This window comes from Micrasema longulum, unplaced genomic scaffold (genome assembly GCF_059751315.1).
Source record: "Micrasema longulum isolate JH-2025_06_02 unplaced genomic scaffold, ASM5975131v1 h1tg000004l, whole genome shotgun sequence".
NCBI classification, from domain to species: Eukaryota; Metazoa; Arthropoda; class Insecta; order Trichoptera; family Brachycentridae; genus Micrasema; species Micrasema longulum.
In genome coordinates, this window is record NW_028277213.1 from 142,778 (window position 1) to 166,629 (window position 23,852).

General features: G+C 31.2%; 1 protein-coding gene and 1 long non-coding RNA gene across 6 annotated transcripts in view; one reads left to right on the forward strand and one right to left on the reverse strand.

Moving 5' to 3' along the window:
• The window catches only part of Cda5 (Chitin deacetylase-like 5), a 254,949-nt gene that overhangs the window by 106,680 nt on the left and 124,417 nt on the right, over positions 1–23,852 (reverse strand). The window lies entirely within an intron of this gene.
• Positions 21,365–23,377, forward strand: LOC148285794 (uncharacterized). The gene is made up of 2 exons (XR_015825492.1): positions 21,365–22,222; positions 22,653–23,377. It is a non-coding gene; the product is annotated as an uncharacterized LOC148285794 (long non-coding RNA).

The following is a 23,852-nucleotide window of genomic DNA, read 5'->3' on the forward strand; positions in this document are numbered from 1 at the left end:
TTTGTTGTTAAACCAAAAACCAAATAAAAAATTTGGAACGCTATTGTTCTATGCAATATGCGAAAGAGCATTTTTTTAATTGGGAGCGAAATTTTACTCTCAGATCACCACGCTTTGGTTGATTGGTAATTTTTAACACGTGTTCACGTGAAGTTGTGAAGTTTGTAGTTAACTTTTTTTGTTATTTGTTTTTATATATTTCGAGGCCTTACAATTTTTCTGCCTGTAAGAAAAAATCTTTTACATACAATTTTCTGTAGTACTGAACTTCTTTAGTCTTTATTTTACTGTTGACATTTGTTAAGCTAGGGTTTCCTAGGACAGCGGTGCCCGTATCTCAACGGCCGTAATGAACGGTGATGCGGTGGACAGCCGTCGTAACGGTGACTAGAGAGTGGTTTTATTTTTTAACGATGTTATCAACACCGTTTTCCTAATAAACCACTCCCTAGTCACCGTTACGACGGCTGTCCATCGCACCACCGTTCACTACGGCCGTTAAAATACGGGCACCGCTGTCCTAGGAAACCCTAGCTTTAGGTTAGAAAGCTTTAACATTATCGATGTGGGCGATTCATCTAATTTAATTATTTTATCTTCTAAGCAATGCCTGAAAACGCTTTATTTTTTATTATTATTTGATAATTAAAAATAAAGCGTTTTGAGGGGCGGGCATATTGCCATAAAGCAGTTTTTTCCTACCTACCCAAACCGTTCAGTTTCAGAAAATTACAAGTATACGGATATACTATTAGGAATTATATTTTATCTTATAATTTTATATAAAATTAAAAACAAAAAAATAATACTTTACTATGAAGAGAGGACAGGAGATGGAAAGGAAAGAAGAAGGAGAAACGAACAACTCATATATTTAGATAGTGACATTTCAATCTTGATTTAAATGTAAATAAAGAAGGGCGTCTCTAACATGCGTGGGTAGATTAATTTACAATTGAGCAGCTACAAATGTAAATGAGGAGGCAAGAAAATTAGAGCGGTGAAAAGGTATTAAAAGGGTTCTCTCGTTACTAAAACGAAGAGATAGTCCATGTTGTGATAGAGGTTGGAAGAGCTCTCTCGGATAAACAGGTGAAGTGAGAAGTGTTTTATTTAAAATATTGCGAAGAAGTGATAGAATATGAATGTTTCTTTTATGCCTGATAGTGATCCAGTATAGTTGCGTGCGATATTTGACAATGTGGTCGAATTTGCGAAGATTTAAGATATAACGTATACAAACATTCTACAAAATCGTTCCAACTTATCAAGTTATTCAGAGTTAGCATCTGGATAACATACATCTGCATAATTAAGATATTTATATATATAGTTCAATAGTTTAAATTCATTTATATTTAGTTATATTAAGTTATATGGTTCAAGTTATATAGTTCAATTATACATCTTTTTTTTAATAGGAATAACTCGCGAAGTCTCTATTTTGAGGCTTATCAGCAGGTGAGATAGAGGGGATCCTTCCGTAAGGGGTAACGAAAAATACACTACATCACCCAGACCAATTGAGAAAAAAAATATTCTTGGACTTTTCTCTTGCACCTGGCGGGAATCGAATCCACGACGCCAGTTTCACAGTTGGCCGTCTAACCAACTGCGCCACGGCACCTGTCAATGTTTTTTCAGCAGTTGTTTCTACTGTGATCCATTTCTTATCTTTTCAGCCTTTCTTTTTAAGAATCCAGATTGCCTTGTCGCCTTAGTAATAGATTATCGAAATACGCCGCATTTTGTTTTCCAGTGCAGTGTCCTATGCACTATCAGATGCGGATACGGATACGGATAATGATGATGACTAGTTATGCCTAAAGTTTTAGGAAAATAATCATCCTAAAGAGTTATGTTGTTTTAAATTCCCGTGTTAATTTTATCAGCAATCTGAAATCACTTAATCGAGATGTGTTAAAGTCATTATGTCACCGCCAATATCAAACCAGAAATCCACCATGTTTCGCAAAGGTGAGGCAATTCGGTAATTGAAATAAACTTAAGCGTTACCTTGACCTAATATAACCCCGGCAATTTAAATATAGTAGTAGTATGTTTGTATATTATTATTTATTAAAGTTTTATTATTATTAACATACTACAACACAGATGAAGAACATTTAAGAGAAGGTAATATAGAAGTCTAGGCATCTACAGGGCTCCCACAGGCAAACAGCAACAGGGCAACAGGCAACAGGGCAAACAGCTCCCCAGGGAGTTGAATCCAGTCCTTGTCTACAAAAATTTGGACAAACTCAAATAATGTTGAAAGCTTTATTAAGTTAGTTAAAAAAATTAATACATTTATAGAGTATGCTCGTCATACAATTGTTGAATAGTTCAAGAGCAGGTGTATTTATTTAAAATCTTAAATAACGAAGTTGATTCTGCTGAACTATCATCAATAAAAAAATAAAAAAAATAGAATACTCAGGTTTAATAGTAGACTCTATCATATTTTTTGAACATCTCTTCAACAATCGAATCTGGGTAAAAATGAATACATTTATCGAGTATGCTCGTCATACGTTAAAAAATTAAGCGTAATAGATCTTTTCAACGAAAGAAAATACTGTTTTAAAAAATATATAAAAATTGCGATAGAGACGTCACAAGAGCAACATTTTTAGTTACTATTTTTTTTAACGTTTTACTTATTAGTTTTCATTATTTTATTATTAATTATATATTTAATATGTACGCGTATGTATGTGCATTAGTGTATGCGTATATGTTCATGTGTGTATGTATGCGTATGCATGTTATATGAGAGTATATGTTTATATGAATGTGTATGTTTGTATGTATTATGTGTATATATATGTGTGTATGTTGTATGTGTACATTTACATACATTTTTATTTATTTTTTCATTGTTTTATATTAACTTACTACTTCTTTTCTTCTCTTCCTTCCCTATTTTCCCATTCCACTTCGTTTCACCCCCAGCGAACTGTACGTTTTGCTTCTTTATATTTTTGTTCCTATATGAAACCCATAATTGGTCTTGTTATTTGTTGTTATTCTTTGTCTATTGTTTATTATAATGACAGTGTTGGTTTTAAAAAAAAAAGTTCATAACATCTTCAGTTTGTTTTTTGTAGATATTTCTTGTTTAAAGCTCTCAGAAATCAAAAGCTGTCCATGTCATAATGAGACACCTTAAGATGAACCTAATTTGTTGATGCATTGTCACATTTTCAGCATAGAGCTGATGCAGCTAGATGCGTGATGTAGAAGTCTGGATGAGGATCTAGAAGACATCGTAACAGTAATAAGTCAAAAGGACTTATCGTGTGAGGTAATATCATACATGGTAAAAATAATAAAGGTGATCGTTGAAATATATATAAATAGGACACAAAAAGCTGATCACTGTCAAAGTGGAACGGAAGATCTATTGTCTGGCAAAAGTCTGGCTTCTCCTGAATGAGTTTTCTGTGATTTCCTCTTCTTAAGGCAAATGCGGAGAAGTTCCTTAACGAGGCCACAGAGGATTACCTCACCAGCAGCTCAACCACAAATGACTATTGATGTGATAACAATTTTTCACCATGTTTGTTAAGCGTATTCACGATTACAATGGAACATCTGTTAACAGATAATATTAAATGTCAAAATATTTACGTTTCACGACGTATAATCCTGCTGCGCAATCACATATTTGAATTTCACCGGTGTAAATATGGAAAATATTCCAAAACTACTCTTTTTATTTATTAATTTATTATTTATGGTGCTATTTATTGCATTTAGTAGGTGGTTGGCAAGCCAAATATCAAGAAAATCAGTCATCATAGTAATTGTGATTCAATTTAAATTTTTTGTATTAGATACTCCATACTATTTTGCAAATGCAATATATTGAATTATTTTTTATAGTAAACGCTGAATTTTTGCCAGTGAACTGTATTTATTTACGAGGAAAACAAAAAACAAACCGACACGAACGTTGACTTAGAGATTACACACGCATTGACTTATGACTGCGATAGCTTAAGCATGTTCATTATTGTTCATTGTGATCGCTCAAATGCTTAGTATGTTATTAAGCACGTCGATAGTTATTTGTGATTGAGATAGAGATCCTCACACTACAGTTAGAAGGAACATTCCTTTTTGAGTAAATATAAACAAGGCAAAACGAAAGCAATTCCCATTTTTTTTTAAAGGCGTTTCTTAATCAAACTTTATAGAAAATGATATAAATAAAATTCCTCGGATAAGATTTATTTTGGTTTATTTAACTAACGAGTGTACGGATAGGGGTATGATATATGTTCCAACCTAGAATTTTGCAGTCTATTAAACAACTGACGGTATATATTTTAGTTCCACAATAAGACTGTTTTTTTATATTACTATATTAAACCAGGAGGCCTATTATATCACAAGTTCTTTCGTTCGTCGTATATCCATCTCACTGAAACGCAATCGAAATCGTATTTTGCTCTCGTTCCTTCTCATACGATACGAATGAATTTATGAAACAAATTAGTTACAGAATAAGGCCACAGAAATCCACCATTCAGAGAACATCGCAACAAATCTTAAATTAGATAGTTAAGTAGTAGAGATATGTATTTGTTGACAGGACAGGTGTGACCATAAACCTTTATTTCTCACGTGTCTATGAGAATTCGTGTAATTAAATACTAACGGAATGGTTTGATACAGAAGTTACATAATTAGATGTTTTAAATCAGATTCAAGTTTTATTGAGAAATATAAAAATACTCTTAATTCAAATTTCAATGCCGATAACTATTATCACTTTACTTTTAATAGTTATAATAAAAAAAATATCAACAGTTGAATAAGATAGAAAGAGTTACAATACTACGCTTTCTTTATATTTTTAAAGTAATATCTTTAATTTAAAATTTATTAAATTAATTCCTCAAACAAGAGATATAGACTATCGATAAAATTGTTTGAAATTTTGAAGAGGAAAGACAGATCAGAAATGCTTCTACGTTTAATAAGGGAAGTTAAACTATCAAAGGAAGAAGAGTCTTCATACGAGTCAAAATATGTAAGAGATTTACGATCCAGAAGTTTAAGGAATCTATTCTGTACTTTATCTAGTTGTGATATATAAATTGTATATCGAGGATTCCAAACAACAGATGCAAACTCAAGATGGCTGCGAACGTATGCATTATATAAGATTTTGAGGGATGCGGTTGTTTTGAATGGTTGAGTGGTGCGTATAATAAAGCCCAGATTTCTGTAAGCCCTATTAGATATATTATACAATATTATTTTAAAAGCCGTACGATGGGATCAAAATAAATAATATCTTGCGATGAAAATATTATGAAGCTTCTGACAATAGATAAATTTCAGTAGGTACTACAAATTGAACATTTTTTTACTAGGTCATAAATTTGCATATTTTTTCTACTTGAACAATTTGTGAAAATCATTTTTTCAAATTTATTTTTTCTGTCTTGTTTATAAAATAATATAACTAACTTTAGTATAATAAAATATAACTTTGATCCTCGAATCGCGATTATACAGACGAATTTTCGCAATTTCATTTAAATTAACTGAATCCATGATTGATGGGTTAAACTTATATCAATTATTTCAGGTAACCAAAGGATAAGTCTTAATTTAACTTACGCTTTCTGTCAAGAGTTATATGTAAATGATGATTTGATTCCATATGATTAAACTATTATCCAATGCTCATTCAATCATTGAGGCACATTTATTGTAAATATTTGACATTGAGTATTGCTGCAATAGGTCATGCAAAGTTCACACAGTCGCGGTCGGTAAAGCAGAGACGAGCTTTCTCAGAACAAAATGTCAGATGCAAACAAAATGGCGGATAAACGACAGCAGATTACACAAAATCTGTCAAAATGAATAATGGCTTTATAATATTACACGTTCAAGAGATTTGAATTTATTATTCTCTCACCATAATGTAATTTGACAGTGTATTGATGTATTGTTGTCTATCTAGGGTCTTATTTAACTTTGGCTACTCGCCTGTCTAATATTAGGCTAAAACCAAAACCAATGACTATTAGTTATGATCACGTAACTAAACGGAATGAAAAATACGATATTATTTTGCATTCACAGTGGCTAAATGATAATATATTTACAACATTAGGTCTATTCATGCAGACAAAAAGTATGTTACTCCAATTAAATTATCACCAAAACACAACCAGAAAGTTTAGTTGGATTTTTGAAAACTTGTCAGAAAAGATGCAACCATAGAATTATAATAGTCTAGAAACCGCTTACGCGCATAAACTGAAGCTGACTAAACTGCTCATAAATGAATAGTTTTACGTTTTGGACATATGTTACTCTGTAGACGTAGTTTAGTACGCCACTACCGATTTAAATTCAATTGTGCCGTGTTGTGTCGTTTGTAAGTGTCAACATATTGCGTTAAGTCGCACAACAGATAACTCGTTAAGTTCTACGAACTTATTGTGATTTTTAAAAACAAGTTATAAAAAAATTTATGTCTATGTTTCGTGCTGCCTAATACCTTTTCTTACAATATATTATTACGAGCTACGATCAATTTAACTTAAAGAAAATAAGAATTTGATAATTTATTTAATACTTAGGGCTCTTGTTTTCAATAAATAAGATTAATCATTTTACATTTGTTTAAATGAACAAAAATTTTTCCTTTTTTATAAACCAAATGTGGAGTTAAAATTCGAACAACGTTCATTTGAACTAAATTTGGATTTTTTACGGCACAATTCGTGATTTTGTACAGATAAACCATTTAAAGCTTCGCCAATTACTAACATAGTTTCTAAACGACTTTTAGTTTTCTTTCGCTATATTTTTATAGTTTAATTTATTATTGTCTATAAAATGTAAATTCAAGGTCTCCCGCATAGAGAAACGTTCATATTTATATTAACTAAGTTGTAATTCATGTGCATAATTGGTTCATTCTTCTTAACAACAGAACATATTTATTACTGTAACAAAAAACGAAATGCGAGTTATATTTTTATTGCCTTCCAAAACTCCATTGCGATACCGGGAAATTAATTTTCCTTTTGTTTATTTGTTGATATTAAAATTAATTACAAGTTCGCTCGAATTAATAGATTGTTCAATCAATTTATACAAATTATTATAGTTGACATTGCTGATTGTGTATCCGGTTCACAGGAGGCGTAGTAGTCATAAAAAACTTGTAACTGGTATCCATTGTTGTCCAATCTATAATTATCATTAATTTACCTTTGCCATAGACTATTATTTGTCTTTTATTAAAATAATATCTACCCAGTGCTGAATTTAATTCGACATAACATTATGACATGGGGGTTTCCTAAAAAATAATAGATTAGCCTTAGCAGATATTTAACTTTTAAATTGTCAAAAATCACAAAACTTTGAAAAATCATAGTGCTGATATTACGATACATGAAAATATTATTATTTTTTTGGCTTAGTTAAATAGTTTTATTTCCACCCCTTTTTTGACATCGTTTTTTTTAAACACTGAACTTCTTCATGGTATTCTCAACACGAACAAGGATCATACATTTTCATTGCAGATCTACCTACAACAATTAAATAAACTTAACAAATTACAACAGGGATGGAGAATACCTTAAATAAGGGAATATGGAAGTCAAGGCATTTACAGGGTTTATGACCTGTCATTGGCTGGTTTAAGTGGCCACTTTACGCACTGTGTAACATTCACCATTTTGCCTATGTTTGAACATCCATATTTCTTCAATTCTTTACTTCACTAAAATCAACAAATGGAAGAATTGAAGAAATATGGATGTTCAAACATAGGCAAAATACACAGTGTGTAACATTCACCATTAAACCAGCCAATGACAGGTCATAAGCCCTGTAAATGCCTTGACTTCCATATTCCCTTATTTAAGGTATTCTCCATCCCTGTTGTAATTTGTTAATCTTAATGACCCCCGAGGGGGTGAAATCCAGTCTTTTGTCTATGCACATTTGGACAAACTCAAATATTGTAATTAAATAAACCTTTAAGTTTTTTTTAAATTACGAAACTATTTCTAGAGTGATAAGTTATTGTTTCAAGGATATTTAAAAGTAAAATACTTCTACTTCTACGAACAAAAATAATATATCTTATGCTCGTAAGTTATGCTTTGTAAATATACATTAGAATAATGATTGTTTTTATCATTTTGTTTTACTGATATAAAAAATGTGATTATAAAAACTAATAAAAATATATACAATTAATGAATATGTGCATTATAATTTAATTCTGTCATGTTGGTAGCATTTATTTACTATGCATATTTGTTTTGTTATTCAAAACTAAATATTCGTATAGCGTGTAAAAAAAAACAACATTATTCTACATGTTTTTATATAATCTACGTTAAATTAATTACCATGCCTTGCATGTATTTATCAAACAATACGTGAGTGATTTGCGGTATTTTTGTTTCAGTAGACTAGACGTATTTTGAATCGATGGCTACTTACCCTTAGGTGAAAATGATATCTCGTGACGAGTGGAGATAACGTTGGTATAAAGTTCTGTAGCAGGGTAGCCGTGAATTATTAGTTTAAAGGGTGTTTCTACACTGCAATAATATTAATTGTCTCCGGACCGCCGCCGGGAGCGTTAAACGAGTCACTATAATGTAATAAAACACTACATGTAATAAAAATAATCCAGATATGCTGCAATTGGAATAACAATTAAGTGACATTTGCATCACATAGATTTTTGGCTTGGATCTACAAGGGCCAATTGCGTAATCGTAATATTTCAGGAGAGTAATTGTGTCGTCATTTTGTGGGGTTATGATGAACTGTTTGACGTCTTTGATAACAAATATTGATAAACAACATCACATCACATATATGTGTGTATGAATATCAGTCGAAATAAAGTGAGGTGTATCACTAAAGCCCTTACAAGGCACTGCACATTAAACAAACACATTGCTAGAATGAACCTTTCCGAAACTTCTAGATGTAGGTTATGCAGTGCAGGTAAGAATACATCCAAACACATTCTACATGAATGTGATGCTTTACATCATAAAAGAATCCTCATCCTCGGGGGACTACTGGTTTGGGTTTTGAAGGGGAGATTTAGCAAAATGAGAACTTTCGTCTTTCACATTCTCACTTCATTTCTTACCAAGTCAATCCACCACATACCCATAATTCTTCTGAGACACCTATTCTCAAAGCTTAGTATTTTGCTATATATATATATATATATATAAGAAATTAGATTTTTTCATGAATCGTATTATCAGCGCTAGTATTTTTTTAAAGGTTTGTGATCATAAAATAACTCCGCCTGTGACGTCTCAAGATCTTTACGGTTGTTGAATTGTGTTGATTGATGGGCTGGCTTCCTTGTAACCGGAAATGTATCAAAACATTCTGTCATTGATTGATTTCGGAGAACTAGTGACATCATTCAAAGTTGTTGACTAATATGAAAATTATTTTTATTCATTTTCAAGAAACTTTAACATACAATTAAATCGCTCAACTTTCTATTTAAAAACTTTCGCTCAAATAGCAAATGCCGAATCAGAATAAACAGTATTGTCACAGATTGGTTTAAGGTCACCACCGGAGTTTGTCAAGGTTGCGTCCTTGCACCGTTCCTTTTTATAATCCTTATGGACTTCATCTTAATTAAGTCTATTCCATTAGATCAAGGAATATCCATCTCCTCCTCCCGAAAACTCTGCGACCTAGAGTATGCCGGTGATGCGTTTATAATTGACGATTCTGTCACAGGTCTTCAGGCCACTGTAGATAGCCTAAATAGGTACTCCACATGCATAAGTTTAAAAATATATTTCAAAAACCCATATACTGTGTAACACTTCATGCCTTGATGCCCCAAAATCCCCTGAATTTGTCAATCAAAGTCATCGAAAAGGTCGAGTATTTCAAATACCTGGGAGTATATGTTAGGGAAAAAAATGACAGCTTTCAAAAAGAACTGGGAGTGCAGCTAGGAATAGCAGGCGCTACATTCATCAGTATGGAAGCTGTCTGGAAATTGGACATTTACTCAGCGAACACCAAATGCCGCCTATATAACGCCTGCATAACACATATTCTCCTCTACGGATGCAAATCGTGGCACCTCACTAGGGCCCAAAACAGCAACATTCAGAGTTTTGAGAATAGGTGTCTCAGAAGAATCTTGGGTGTTCGGTGGTTTTACTTTGTAAGGAATGAAGTAATAAGAAAACGGACGCAGCAAACTCCGGTGACAACTGTCATCAAGCGGAGGTGACGTGGTTGGCTTGGTGATGTGCTGCGTATGCCTCCTGAGAGACTTAACCACGCTTGCCTACTTTACAAGGCATCAGGTTTTCGACGTCCCGGACGTCCACTGCTGACTATTCGTCAGCAGTTCGTGTCAGAACTAAGGATCGCGAACCTGACTTGGGAGGGTGCACAGGTGCCGGCAGCCGACAGAGATACTTGGAGGATCTTTGTGGACACCATATGCTCTAACTAGGGAATGGACGTGGAAAAATGAATGAATGAATTCTATTTTTTTGTATCCCAACTTATTACAGGGCTCTTAGCCTCATAGAGTTAGGGATACGTATTATTTTTTTGTAATATGTATCTTTATGTAAATAAATAAATAAAAATACTTTTTTTTTAAAAGCTCTAATTTTTACCGCGCATAAGAAAACATATTTTAGATCCAATTTCCCGATGCACTGAATCACCTCATTTTCGGCTGTATACCGTCGATATGTATTGGCGGCCTCCCTGGTGAGGCGGTTAAGACGCTTGACTCACATACGGAAGGTTCCGGGTTCGAATCGCGGTGAGAACGCAAAAGTTGCATGTGTTTTTCGTAAGCTTGCATGTTCTGTGCCAGTAATTCACCATATAAAAAACAGAAACATAAAAAAGCTTATCCAATTTCGGTCCAAAAACTCAAAAAAATGAACTGTTTAGCAAACTAGTTGTAAATATGTATGTTTCTGTCCCCTGTTTTAAATACTTATTTGATCTTATCTCCAAAATATGTTAAGAATAGTATAAAAACTGTAAATGTTGTAAACAATTCACCAGTCTTGAAGATGCCTACTTAGGCGAAAGTGCTATTTGGTCAAAATAATAAAAAGTAAAACTAAGCCAAGAAGTTTCATTAATAAGTTTAATTATAATTTTATCATAATCCTTGTACAATGAGTTTTGAGATTCTGTTTTTCTAGACACCTCTACATTGGTGAGTCCCCGGTGGCCCAACATCCGCCAAATATATATGACATATTCATCGAGACACTGTGTGGATACAAATACAAAATATGAAATGCAAAAATAATTTTATATGAATTAGTCTACTGCTTTGGTGGGGTGGCCATCTCAAGACAGTTCTCGGGACCCAAATCAAGTAGCCATTTTTTTACAAATAATTTAAACTGTTTAAGAATTTTATTTTATATCAACCATGTCGGGAATCGAACCCGAGATTCCTTGCGTAGTAGGCAAATGCGCTGACTGTTACACCACGAGGCCGACAGCACAAGGTCGTTTATTTTAAGTATACCGCCTTAAAATGGACACCATTTCGTGGAGTGGACATTAGTTTGGGCGGTGCCTAGTAACAGTGATAGTAACAAGTAAAGCGGACACGACCAGACGACCTTGCTTTCATTATTATCGTTAATCCGGCCGCGGATATACTCCATTATATTCTCGTAATTCTTATTTTCAATAACCGACAGTCGTGTCCTTTGGTCTGCATTTCGTCCTTGGCGACCGATAATTATTCACAATAAACCAAGCTTGCGCCGGATGATCAGAAAATGATATTATTTCAATTTTATTAAATGATATTACAACTTATATTTAGGTATAAGTTACCAATTAAAAATACTTGGTATGCTCCCCCTTATTATTTTTTTTTACCGTAACAAACAGTCAACAATGATTAAATAACATGCATATGCATATGCATGGTGCATATGCTAATATATTAAACCCTCTTGAAATAGTACAATGATCAATTACTAAAGTAATTTTAAAGAAACAACTCAACATTCAATACTGAAAGTCGATTTAAAATATTTAAGGATCATACAGTAGACACTCTTTATAAAATAAAATCCATTTTACAAATTCACAAAGCAAAAAAACATTAAAGAATTTGAGATGAATAAGTCACTCAGATACCAACATAACTTTCTGAAAGAAGAACTATTAATGATCTCATTGTACTGTATAAAATTGTAAACTCTCTTTTTGACGCACCAAAAATACTTGAATTGATTAATTTTAGAGTACCTGCTGTCAACACTAAGAGTACTTTATTGTCTCATTGCTCCAGTACTTCTTCCAACTAACAAAACAATTCATTGATACCCAGACTGCATAGGTTAGGTAACACTTATGGAACGGCTGCAGACATTCTGTCCAATTCTTTACCATCTTAGAAGTCCACAATATCAAGTTTATTTGTAGCTGCTCGTCAAACTATTATTGACAATTCAATTTCATAAATTAAAAAAAAATACTTACTTGATTATTTTTATTACCTTATACTTGTTTTTATTTTTTACTATTATATCAAATTGCATTGTAGTATTGGCAAATAAGCATTTAATAGATACATATTTTTATTTCTAATTTTTTTGTGATAATATATGCTTGCTTGTTTATTAATTTAACTTAAAAATGTCTTTCTTGCTTACCGTAACACTTTATTTATTGTTTGCTTTACAGAATTTATGTCATAAGCTTATATCTTTGCATTTTTTGTTTATATGCTTACTGTTTTTTCTTGCATACCTTTGTTATTATTGTTTTTTTCTTCTTACTTTGTAAAACTTTTTATCATATCCTTATTAACTAATTTCACTTTTTTTTTCTGTATATTCTGTTTATTATTTAGTATGTTAGCATGTATTTCATTTTTATTTTTTGTAAATGCCTTTTGGGTGTTAACGAACAAAATAAATAAATAAAATTAAAATTCCTAAATTCCACACAAGTCATGGTCAAATTAGCTTTGTCTTCAAAAGTGTAAAAATTAAAACAATCTCCTCTATGAACTAAAAACTATTAAAAATAATATATCAATAAATAAATTTAAAGTAAATCTAAAGAAATTTTTTGAACACGTGTAAAAACTACATTAAATTTTGATTAGTATGAATGTATTATTATTTAATGTTTTTTTTTATATATCCTATGTTTTCATTTTGTTTCTCATCTACTCGTATGTTTAAAATTATATAAACTCTTCTTAATAAACAACTACAACAGTGTAAGTCACTCTCCAAGCACAAGAGTTAGTCTCTTTTTTTGGAGAGTTAGTGATAACATTTACTAGATGTATAGAGTAGATATGTAAAGAATTTTTAAAAAACATGTACTTGTTATGAAATTGATTAATAAAACGATTTAAAAAAACACAATAAAGATAATATTTAAAGACAGACCAGCGAAGTTTCCAAATAAAAATCATGCATAAAAAATTGTGGTAGTTTGTTGGTAGCGTGTTTGTGTGTATTTGTATGAGTGTAAGTGTAGAGTTGTGAGGGTGTGTATTTGTATGGGAGTAAGTGTTTAGGTGTGTGTAAGCGTGAGCATCATGCAAAAGCAAGTAGGAGCGTATCGCAGTCAGAAAGAATGAGTCTTAATTTATTTAAAAATAAATTAAGGGGCATGTTCAATATATCAATAGATAAAAAAGAATAATTATAGTTTGAGTAAGAACGATACAGGAAAGTGTGTTGTATATAGTTAGTGCTACAGACTGGCAGATGGAATAAATACTTATTTCTTGTCACGTGAAAGGGCACATTAAAATTAAATTTGGAGAGAATGTTAAAAGATTCTACTTTATTATTGAATAATTTATATAGCATAAATCATATAAAGTGCGTCATTTTAAAGCGTAAAATATCCATTTTGTATAGTAGACTTATTTCGAACAGCTAAAGTTACAGGTAGAATTATATTTCCAATGGTTTCAATCAAAACTATAAAATATATAAATAAGGGATGAAGGGGTTCCTTGGGGGACTAAGAGAATAAACAAATGTTGGGTATTGTTTAGTCATACGAAAATTGTAAATAAGATATCCATATAGGAAGAGCAATGAGTAAGTTCGGAGGTTTTAAAAAAAATTGATTTGTTAGTAGACTATAAAACTAAGCTAAAAATATTTTTTTCAATTTTTATAAATCGTATTATCAGCGCTTCTGTATTTCTGAAATAACTCCGCGTGTGACGTCAGAGGTTTTCTTACGATTCTTCAGTTGCGCCCATTGGTTCATTGACGGCAAGTAAACGCTCTTATCATTAGTTGATTCATATGAAGCAGTGACGTCATTAAAAGTAGTAGTAGTAAAAATATTTTAATGAAAACGAACTACTTTGTACTAAATAACATTTTTCGTAAATTTTCAGGATACTTTACCGTACAATTTAAAGCTCCAATTTTTACCGTGCGCAAAAAATCTTTTACGAGTATTGTATCCAATTTCCAGTTTAGCTGAAACTACTCATTGGTAATATAAATAAGTGGAAGTGTATCAAGTATTTTTAATTGGTAACTTATATGTAAGTATCAGTTGTAACATCATTACAATGAAATTCCTTCAAGAATTGTCAATAAATAAATTAAATCAATGAAAATTTCATTAAAATTCAATATCGATGGTCTAGAAGACAAACGTGCTAATTGAAAAACAAACTATCACGCTGTTTCCCCGTTAGGGTAGACAGAGAGGATATAACGCTGTCACTCTGTCACTCTGTCATTGCATACAGATCTCGCTTTCTCTACATTCATATTCTGCATTCATCTTCTTTGACATGTCATGCCATCCACATCTTTCTCAGTCTTCCTATATTTTTGCATCCATCAAAACTCGCATTATAAATCTTTTATCCGTCCTTCCGCTGTTCATTTGGTCTGCATGTTCAAACCAACGTAGAGCTACTTTCTCGATTTTGTCGATAATACTTTCAGCCTTACATAATGTACGGATCTCGACATCTGTGCATCTATCGTACGTAGTTTTATCACACATTCGCCTGATAGCTCGCACTTTGACAGAATTGAGCTTACTTTCATCCGTGTTTTTCATGGTCCATACTTCGCTCCCATACATCAGGAGCACCAGGATTTCATTGTGAACTGCCAATTTTGCCTCATTTGGCATTTTTTCAGGAGAAGTCTCTGGACTGGTACCTGAGGTGTAATACTGATCATTTTACCTTCATCTATCCTCAAAATAATCGAATAAATGAATCAAAATATAAAAAATGACATTGCTGTTTTTAAAATAAGGTCTTCAATTAAGACATCAAGCATACCTTAAATTCAAATCAGGGTGTTGACAAGTTGACTTTTACAAAGCAAAACATGAAATAAATTACCTACTTGTATATTCGGCTGTCATCGTGTGACACAGCGATGCTGTCATCAGCAACATGAAGATTCAGAAGAGAATCATGAATATATTACTAATGTCAGTGACATAAGGTGAAAAAGTGACTATTATTTTAATTTACTCATCTGATCTAATAGTTGGCCTCATGCAGTTAAAACTAAACTCAAAGATTGAAAAATAATATGGCTGACGTTCGGGGCTCAAAATATTATTTTTATCACTTTATATTATGACGTTTTGCCTACGTTTTCACGTATTATTTCATCTCTTTGATAATTTTGTTAAGTAAAATAAATAAAACCTTTACCGATAAACACACAATTTTCTGAATTATTTAAGACTTTAAGTACCAACAAATTATGTACACGCCTTTTGCTGGAAGTAATATCTTCCAGCCAACCAAAAAACAAATTGGTCATAAAAAGGGGCAAAATTAGTACCTATTTAAATGATATATATATAAATACACATATTTATTTTTAAATTTCAGCACTTTTTCAGCAGGAAGATAAAGTTTGCACGTACATATTATAAACTTATTAATTCAAATACTTATGTTATAAACATGATATAAAAAGGAATGTGGAATCATGTAATGAGTTTGGAAGGAGACTGGAAGAGGATCCAGAAAAGAAAAGGATAAAAATAAAATAAAAAAATAAAATAAAAGTTAGGGTTCGAAGATAAATATAATAATGTTTCAGGTGTTTCTTAAAGTGCTCTAGAAAGGTTTTTTTTGAAGAGGTAGCTTATAGAAACGGAAAAGGATTTTTTTAATAATGATGTGGTATGCCGAGGAATGGAAAGTGTCCTCTCCTGAGAAGCGCGAGAATTATGTCACTCAATAGGAAAAGTCGGAATGTACTGTTTTAATATTTATTAATGCTTCTTCTTAGAACATGTATTGACTGAAAAAAACTCGTATCTTTCAATCAATGTAACCTCCTCAGATGCTGATTCCAGTATATGTCTACAAAGTTTGGATAAGTATAAAATATTTGTGATGAACAACTGGTAAACAGTTTGAGTAAAATTTCATTCTGATTTATTATTGATATGAGACAACTGTACCTAAAAGAAGCATGTACACACTTCTGGTCAAACAATAAGTCTCAGCAGAGTGTCCGTACGAGGTTTTCCGAGAGCATGAATTATGTCATACCCAAAACCCGTACGACTTTTGCTCAGAGACATCTCTCATTTATCGCACCGAGTGTTCAATATTTTGGAAGAACGTTTTAAGTTCTCAAGGAGAAAAAATATTTTCAAGAAAAGAGTTAAGGACTGGATTTTCCTTAGTGAGAGGGATTTTAGTAGGAAACTCCTTGATGATTTTCCAAATGCTTGAGTTTACTGTTTACCATATTGATGTGCCATATATATGTTTTTTAAATATATTTTCTATAATTATTTATTATATTTCTGATCCTATATTTGTGGTGATATATTCATGTGTCTGTGTCATATAATTGCTCGTCCCATCTCAACACAGGACTTTTAGTACCATGGAGTTGGGACTTATTGTCTCAAATAATGTACAATAAACTTATGTATGTAAATAAATAAATAAAAATAAATAATGATACATTTATGGTAAAATACATAATATTTTGTTACGCCAATCATTTTTATGAGTATGGTTTAAGATTGAAATATTTTTGGGGAGCCAGTTTTAATTCGTGTGCGGTCCTGAAATTCGGAATCAAAGTATTTTTATTGGTACAAATTACATATTACAGTACAATACCGATAAATGATTAATTTTTATTTGAATTGTTGAAAAATGCAAATTACATGTTATTACACTCATTAAAAAAAATATTTACATGAATAAACGTATTATGTTTTACATTTTTATAAATACGCTGTTATTTTTAACGTAAACAATTGTTTTAATATTACATAATGAGACATCACCGCCCTGTTGTGCCACTGGCTTGAATACATTATGACACAAATACAAAAATCCCAAGCTTAAGAAAAGTCTTATATATTTTTTTGATGAATCTAACACTAAGTTTTTTCGCCTGAGACAAGCGTCTTGGACTATTTATTTAAGTGTATTGATGCAAAGTAAAACAGATAAAAATTACAAATCCAAATTGTGACAAATATTATTCTTATGGACCAAGGATAGTTCAAACAAGCTAAGAAGTGTGGTATAGCAAAATGCTTGTACGGATCTATCAGTTTTTGTATGGGCAATGCTTGTTTTAAGGAACTGATTTGATGCGGTAAAAATCGGATTAGCAAATAAATATATATATAAATTTTGTTATAATTATTTATAAATAACGTTACAATTAACAAGTTGTTAAAAATATTTGTCACCCTTGAATATAACATCTATACCAAGAGAATAAAACACGGAAGTCCATTTTTGCTGTTTTAAAGTTAAAAATGCATAAGTTATAGCAATAAGCCATTTCATACGTGAATCACCGGAGTCTACTTTCATCATATAAATTGTTATTTGAGTATAAATAAAAATTTGAAGTGCACTTTGTTTGAGTGCGAAAAACATCAGTGGTCCTAAATACGCTATTTTAATGTTTACTATTATTATTTTATTTTTTATAAAATAAATATTTGCGTTCTTATGATTTACCAAAATATTTAATTCTGAGGGCCATTTTCAACGAGTTATAAATAACTCACTATTAGAAAATGGAATCAAGTTGGGGTAGAGTGGGATTGGAATCACAGACCTTTGGTCCGTGAGTTCGAGACACTAGCCACAGGACCACAACCCGATTAATCATATAAATCATAAAAATAATCATTATTTTACATCAAAAGTTATTTATTTATTTAAAACTTTAAGTACAAAGAATAAGTACTTTGGCGGGCTTATTGCTAAAAGTAAGTTCTTCCAGCCAACCAAATAACAGACTGGTTAAAAGAAGAGTTAGTCGCAATTTTGTACTAAAAAAACTAAAATATATTAAAAGATATATACATAAAATAAAAATAACCTAATCAATTAAAACTAACAGCTGTATTTTAATTGATTGATAAAGCTTGCACATATGACTTTTTTAAAAAGTACATTTTTAAATATTTATTTATATGGGAGTAGCTTTATAATTTACCTTGCTTTTAAATATAAGGTTTATATTTTTAAAAAAGGGATTTTTCTGCATTAAAAATACAGTATGTTATACGTATTAAATGATTAGGAATGTGGAATTGGATAATGGGTTTAATCTTTATAGGTTTAAATTATCTCATTTGGTTCAAAAGGTTCTGATGTTTTGGAAATTGCAAAATCACAAAATTTTGTTTCCTGAACATTTTGTTCAATGTGACTCTCATTGTTTAGTCCTTTAGGTACAGATATCATTAATATTGTACATTATAATGCATTATTAGTTGACACAAAAAATGTATTGATTCGAGAGTGTTTTATTTATTTATCCATTTTATTATTTTTGATTGTTTTAGTAATTTTATAAGATTTCTAGAGATGATATAAACATTTGGGGTTAGTGCCGAAAAAAGAAAATTAAATCTTCCATCATAAATAATTTCAGGAACACTCGTACGAACCTGTATATATGTGAAAATTTGTTAACTAAGAAAGGAGTAATATCCGAAACATTAAGACAACATTTGACATCTCATTTTAACCAAAGATTACATGAAAACTATTGTTTTGTATCATAAATGAAACGTGTACGACCTATTGAACTTACGTTAAGCATTCAAATTAAAAACCACATTTAATGAGGCTTTGACGCACATTATTTAAGATTGTTCCACGGCTTTTGACTTTGAAAAGTGAAAAACAATACACTGATAGAAGTGAATGCGTCCATTGTAAAAACAATTCTCCGCAAACTATCTTCAATCAACTGAGAAAATCCCCTGAGTATGTCCAACTACCTTGACAGGTGAACAAAAGGTTATTAATTAAAAGGTTCGGAGTAAAAGGCTGCATTGTAACGAAGTGCATTAAGATAACAAAGAATTTGCCACTAATCTTTCTCACACCTTCATTTATATTGTAATTGTTCCATTATGATTATTTAATTCACTGAATTTTTTCAAAAATAATTATTGTTTAACCAATAGATTTGAGATATAAGGGCACTCGCCCTTCACTCAATGGCACGGCTGTTCAAAGATCTAGGCTTTGAGGGTGAAAATTGAGTTACAGAGACCCGTCATATTAGATATTTTTAACTGGTTGTGGTCCCGTAGCAAGTGTCACGGATTCAGCGATCAGAGGTCCGAGGTTTGAACTCCACTACATAATGACCTCCGATTTTATTAATCGAGTGTTGTCTCCGAAACTGTGAACTGTGAACTCTGAAACTATTTGGTCTCCTCAGTATAAATTACACATTAGGAACATAAAGAGAATTCAAAGAAAGTATTTGAGATTCGTAAATTTTTAATTAAATATTCCCTTAGATAGCATAAATTACACGTACCTATTAGACACTTTAAATTTAATTTTATAAGAAGGTCGTAGAAAAATAAATGACCATTTTTATTTAAAATTTTAAATTCGAAGCTCGATTGTTGTGAACTTCTGAATCTTATTAACTTCAAAATACCGAATCGAGTAACTAGAAGTACAGAGTTGTTTGCAACAACATACGTAGGTACTAACTATGCACGAAACTTTCCGATTCCGCGTTTACATTCCTTAACCAACAAATTTTCATTTTTAATACAAAAGTTATTCATTTTAAAACGTTCTTAAATGCATTGTTTAAAACTAATTATTAAAGTGTAGTAAAAAAAAATGTGTTAAATTTTTTCTCTGTTTTTGATGTGTATTATTATTATCTTATCTCTTTCTGAAATTAATTTATCAAATATTTTTGTGTATATTACATTATTATATTATATATAATTACTGTAAACTAATTTTTATTATTTGTTTTTAACATTAATTTGTTAATACCATTTTTTGCTTAAATTCTTTACAAGTTATTTACAATTTTCTTTTTAATTCTACCATTTTTCTTATATCTATATTTATCTTTTTTTTACTATGCAAAGTTTTACCTTTTATTTTGAATTGCAGTGTGCTTTTTTGTTTCTACATGCATACAGAAAAAAAGTGTTGTTTATTTTCAAAATTATTACCAACTTTGTTTGTACTTACCTGTATAATTTTTGTAAATTCCCCTTGGGCGTATTGTAAAATAAAAATAATAAAAATGCTATTAAAACTGTTTGATATTTCATAGGAAGGCAAGTTTTTATTTTTTTTACAGAGTTCGCGGTGTCTAGAGTTTGGTCGCTATTCCCTTAAAGTAGATTGTGATAGAGCACGTTCAAACTAGAAACTTTGATCCATGAGTTCATTAAGAATAATTAATACATTTTAAAACAAATTAGTATTTCAAAACGATTATTAGTGCTCAAAATAAAAGGATAACTTTACTTTTAAAACACGATAAATCTTCATGTTCATTAACAAATTTAAAATACATTATTTCTTCAGCGATGACACAGTCCATATAAATTACATGTCATTATTTTTCAGTAATAAATAATGTTATTAAATTACATGCACGAAAAACATTTTAGTTCATTAATTACGTTTTACATTACTAATCATAAAAGTTAAGACTTAATAATACGGCTTATTGTATTTCGGAGCTTTTGAAACCGACAGACTATCAATATGTACAATGAATATTGATTTATGAGGCCTCAGAAATAAAATTTAGATTAGTAGATATAAGTCAGTACTATAAACCTTCACTAAAATATCATTTTGCGATACGAATCCATTAATTTTATAAGAAAGATAATACATTTTTCCAGAAATCATAAATCCGTCGGTTTTGTCTATCTGTGTCCGTGCTGTATAAGTAGACAGTAAGGCAATTGTTGAAATAAACAAAATGACAATGAAAAATTCCGAACACTGTCTTAGTAAAACAGAAAACCTGTTAAAGTCTGTAAATATTCCGGCTTTTCTTTTCTTTTTTTGTTAATAGACTATGAAACTATTAAACTAGTATCGTATTACCAGCGCTATGATTTTTCAAAGTTTTATGTTTCTGAAATTAATCCCCGAGTGACGAAAAAAAGTTATCTTCCGCTTCTTTTCAGTCGGTTCTGCCGATTGGTCTGTTGACGCTAAGTAACCCGGAAATCTTCCACAACTCTTTTATCATTGCTTGATTAATATGAACTAGTGACGTTGTTGTCACAGATTGGTTTGAGGTAACCACTGGAGTTCGCCAAGGTTGCGTCCTTGCACCGTTCCTTAATTCCTAAGGAAATCAATTCCACTAGATCGAGGAATATCAATCTCCTTCTCCCAAAAACTCTGCAACTTAGAGTATGCTGTTGATGCAATTATAATTGACGATTCAGTCGGGGGTCTTCAGGCCACTGTAGATAGCCTACTCTCATGCATGGGTTTAAAAATCAACATTGTAAAAACCCATGTACTGTGTAATACTTCGAGCCCTGATGCTCAAAATCCCCTGTCAGATAAAATTTGCTTGTCACACTACCAACTATAAGCGAAATTCTCTTCATGTGATTTCTTTTTTATCTTATTTATAAGTTTTACCTGAGAGTATCCATTAAGTCGAAAATTCTCGTCCAGGAATTCGATTATATCTCACTGATAGAATTGCATATTTTTTATTCGTTCTGAAACGAGATTTTCTTATGCACACTCTTGTAAACTGCATATAAATATATTTTTTTGGGAATTTGATTAATGGATAATCCAATATCAACAAACTACAACACCGATGGAGAACATTTAAGATAAGGAAATATGCAAGTCAAGGCACATTTACAGGGCTTATGACTTGTCATTGGCTGATTTAAGTGGCCATTTTACTCACCGTGTAACATTCACTATTTTGCCTACGTTTGAACATCCATATTTCTTCGATTGTTCCATCTGCTGATTTTAGTAAAGTAAACGAGCTGAAACCTTCATTGTTGTGAAGAGATTCATCTGATCGAATTATTTTACATACTAGGCAACGACTGTAAACAATTTTCCAATTTTTAAACTTCTTCTTGGACCAGTTGGTTTTGTTACAATATTTTAAGCTTATCCAAATGTTTGTAGACAAAAGACCGGAATTTACCCCCTAGGAAGTCATTAAGATTAACAAATTAGAAAAGCGACGGAGAATATTTTAGATTGAAACTCATTCATTTTATGTTCAAACATATGCGAAATGGTGAATGTTACCGTGTCTAAAGTGGCCACTTAAACCAGCCAATGACAGGTCATTAGATCAGTAAACGTCTAGACTTTCATATTTCCTTCTCTTAAATATTTTCCAACCCTGTTGTAGTTTGTTAACCTTAATCACTCCTTTGGGGGTGAAATCCATCCTTTAGTCTACAAATGTTTGGACAAACTCAAAATATTTGAATGCTACAATATTACCTATTTTGACTAACATTGATAGATTACACACCAGCGTATAATATACAATTGAGTACTTCAACAAATTAACATACTTGTATAACACACGCGGAAAGAATGCAAGGCCGTATAAAGATTAATTAGATTAAGAAAGTGTTTATAAAAATTGTATACAGATAAGGTTATTAGTTAAACCAGTATTCGAGTTATGTCGATTTAAAAAGGAAGTAATATTTTTTAAATTAGAAAAAAATCCACTTAACAGCACGCAACGAAATAATATTGGGTTTCATCTCTATAATGTCTTAGCCTTATTTGCCAAATAATAGATAATTAAGTAAGAATAACTTTTCGTCAGACCAGATCTTCACAGGTCGTACGTCAGGAGCTTGCATAGCACTAACCCCCACCACTAAGAATAAGAAGGATAACTTTTGCTAAAATATTTGTCGTTGGATTCGTAAATATTTTCAATATAACCCATATAGATTCTGCAAAATTACGCCAAAATATTTAAATTAACATTTTATTAAAATATTTTGAAGATTAAAAAGATAGGTTGATTGATCTAAAACTCTTAGAAATTATTTTATAATTCAGAACGAATAGTCAAATATATTTTCAGCTCAATAAGTTAATATTATGAACAAATTAGTACTACTTAAACACACAAAAAATACCAAAAAGACATGGCCTGTATGTAGGTGTACATTATATTTTAAATTCAAAGAAAGGCTACTGTAAGAATACGATAGATATAAAAAACAAATTGAAAATAAGTGCTAATATTAGAACATAATTTTTTTGTCAATAAAAATTAGAAAATCAAAATAAAAGTATAATATACTTATTTATTGTGTATGCAGACAATTGGTAGAATTCCATATTTAATTTGGTAATGTATCCAAAATATAACAAGTTTTTTGGATTGTAATTCTACTTTATTTTTTATAAAATATACAAAGGGTGTATTGTGACGCGTTTCGTCTTGTTGGGACATTTTCAAACAAACTCAAGAGTTTGTTTGAAAATGTCCTAAAAGTAAGAAGCAGAATGT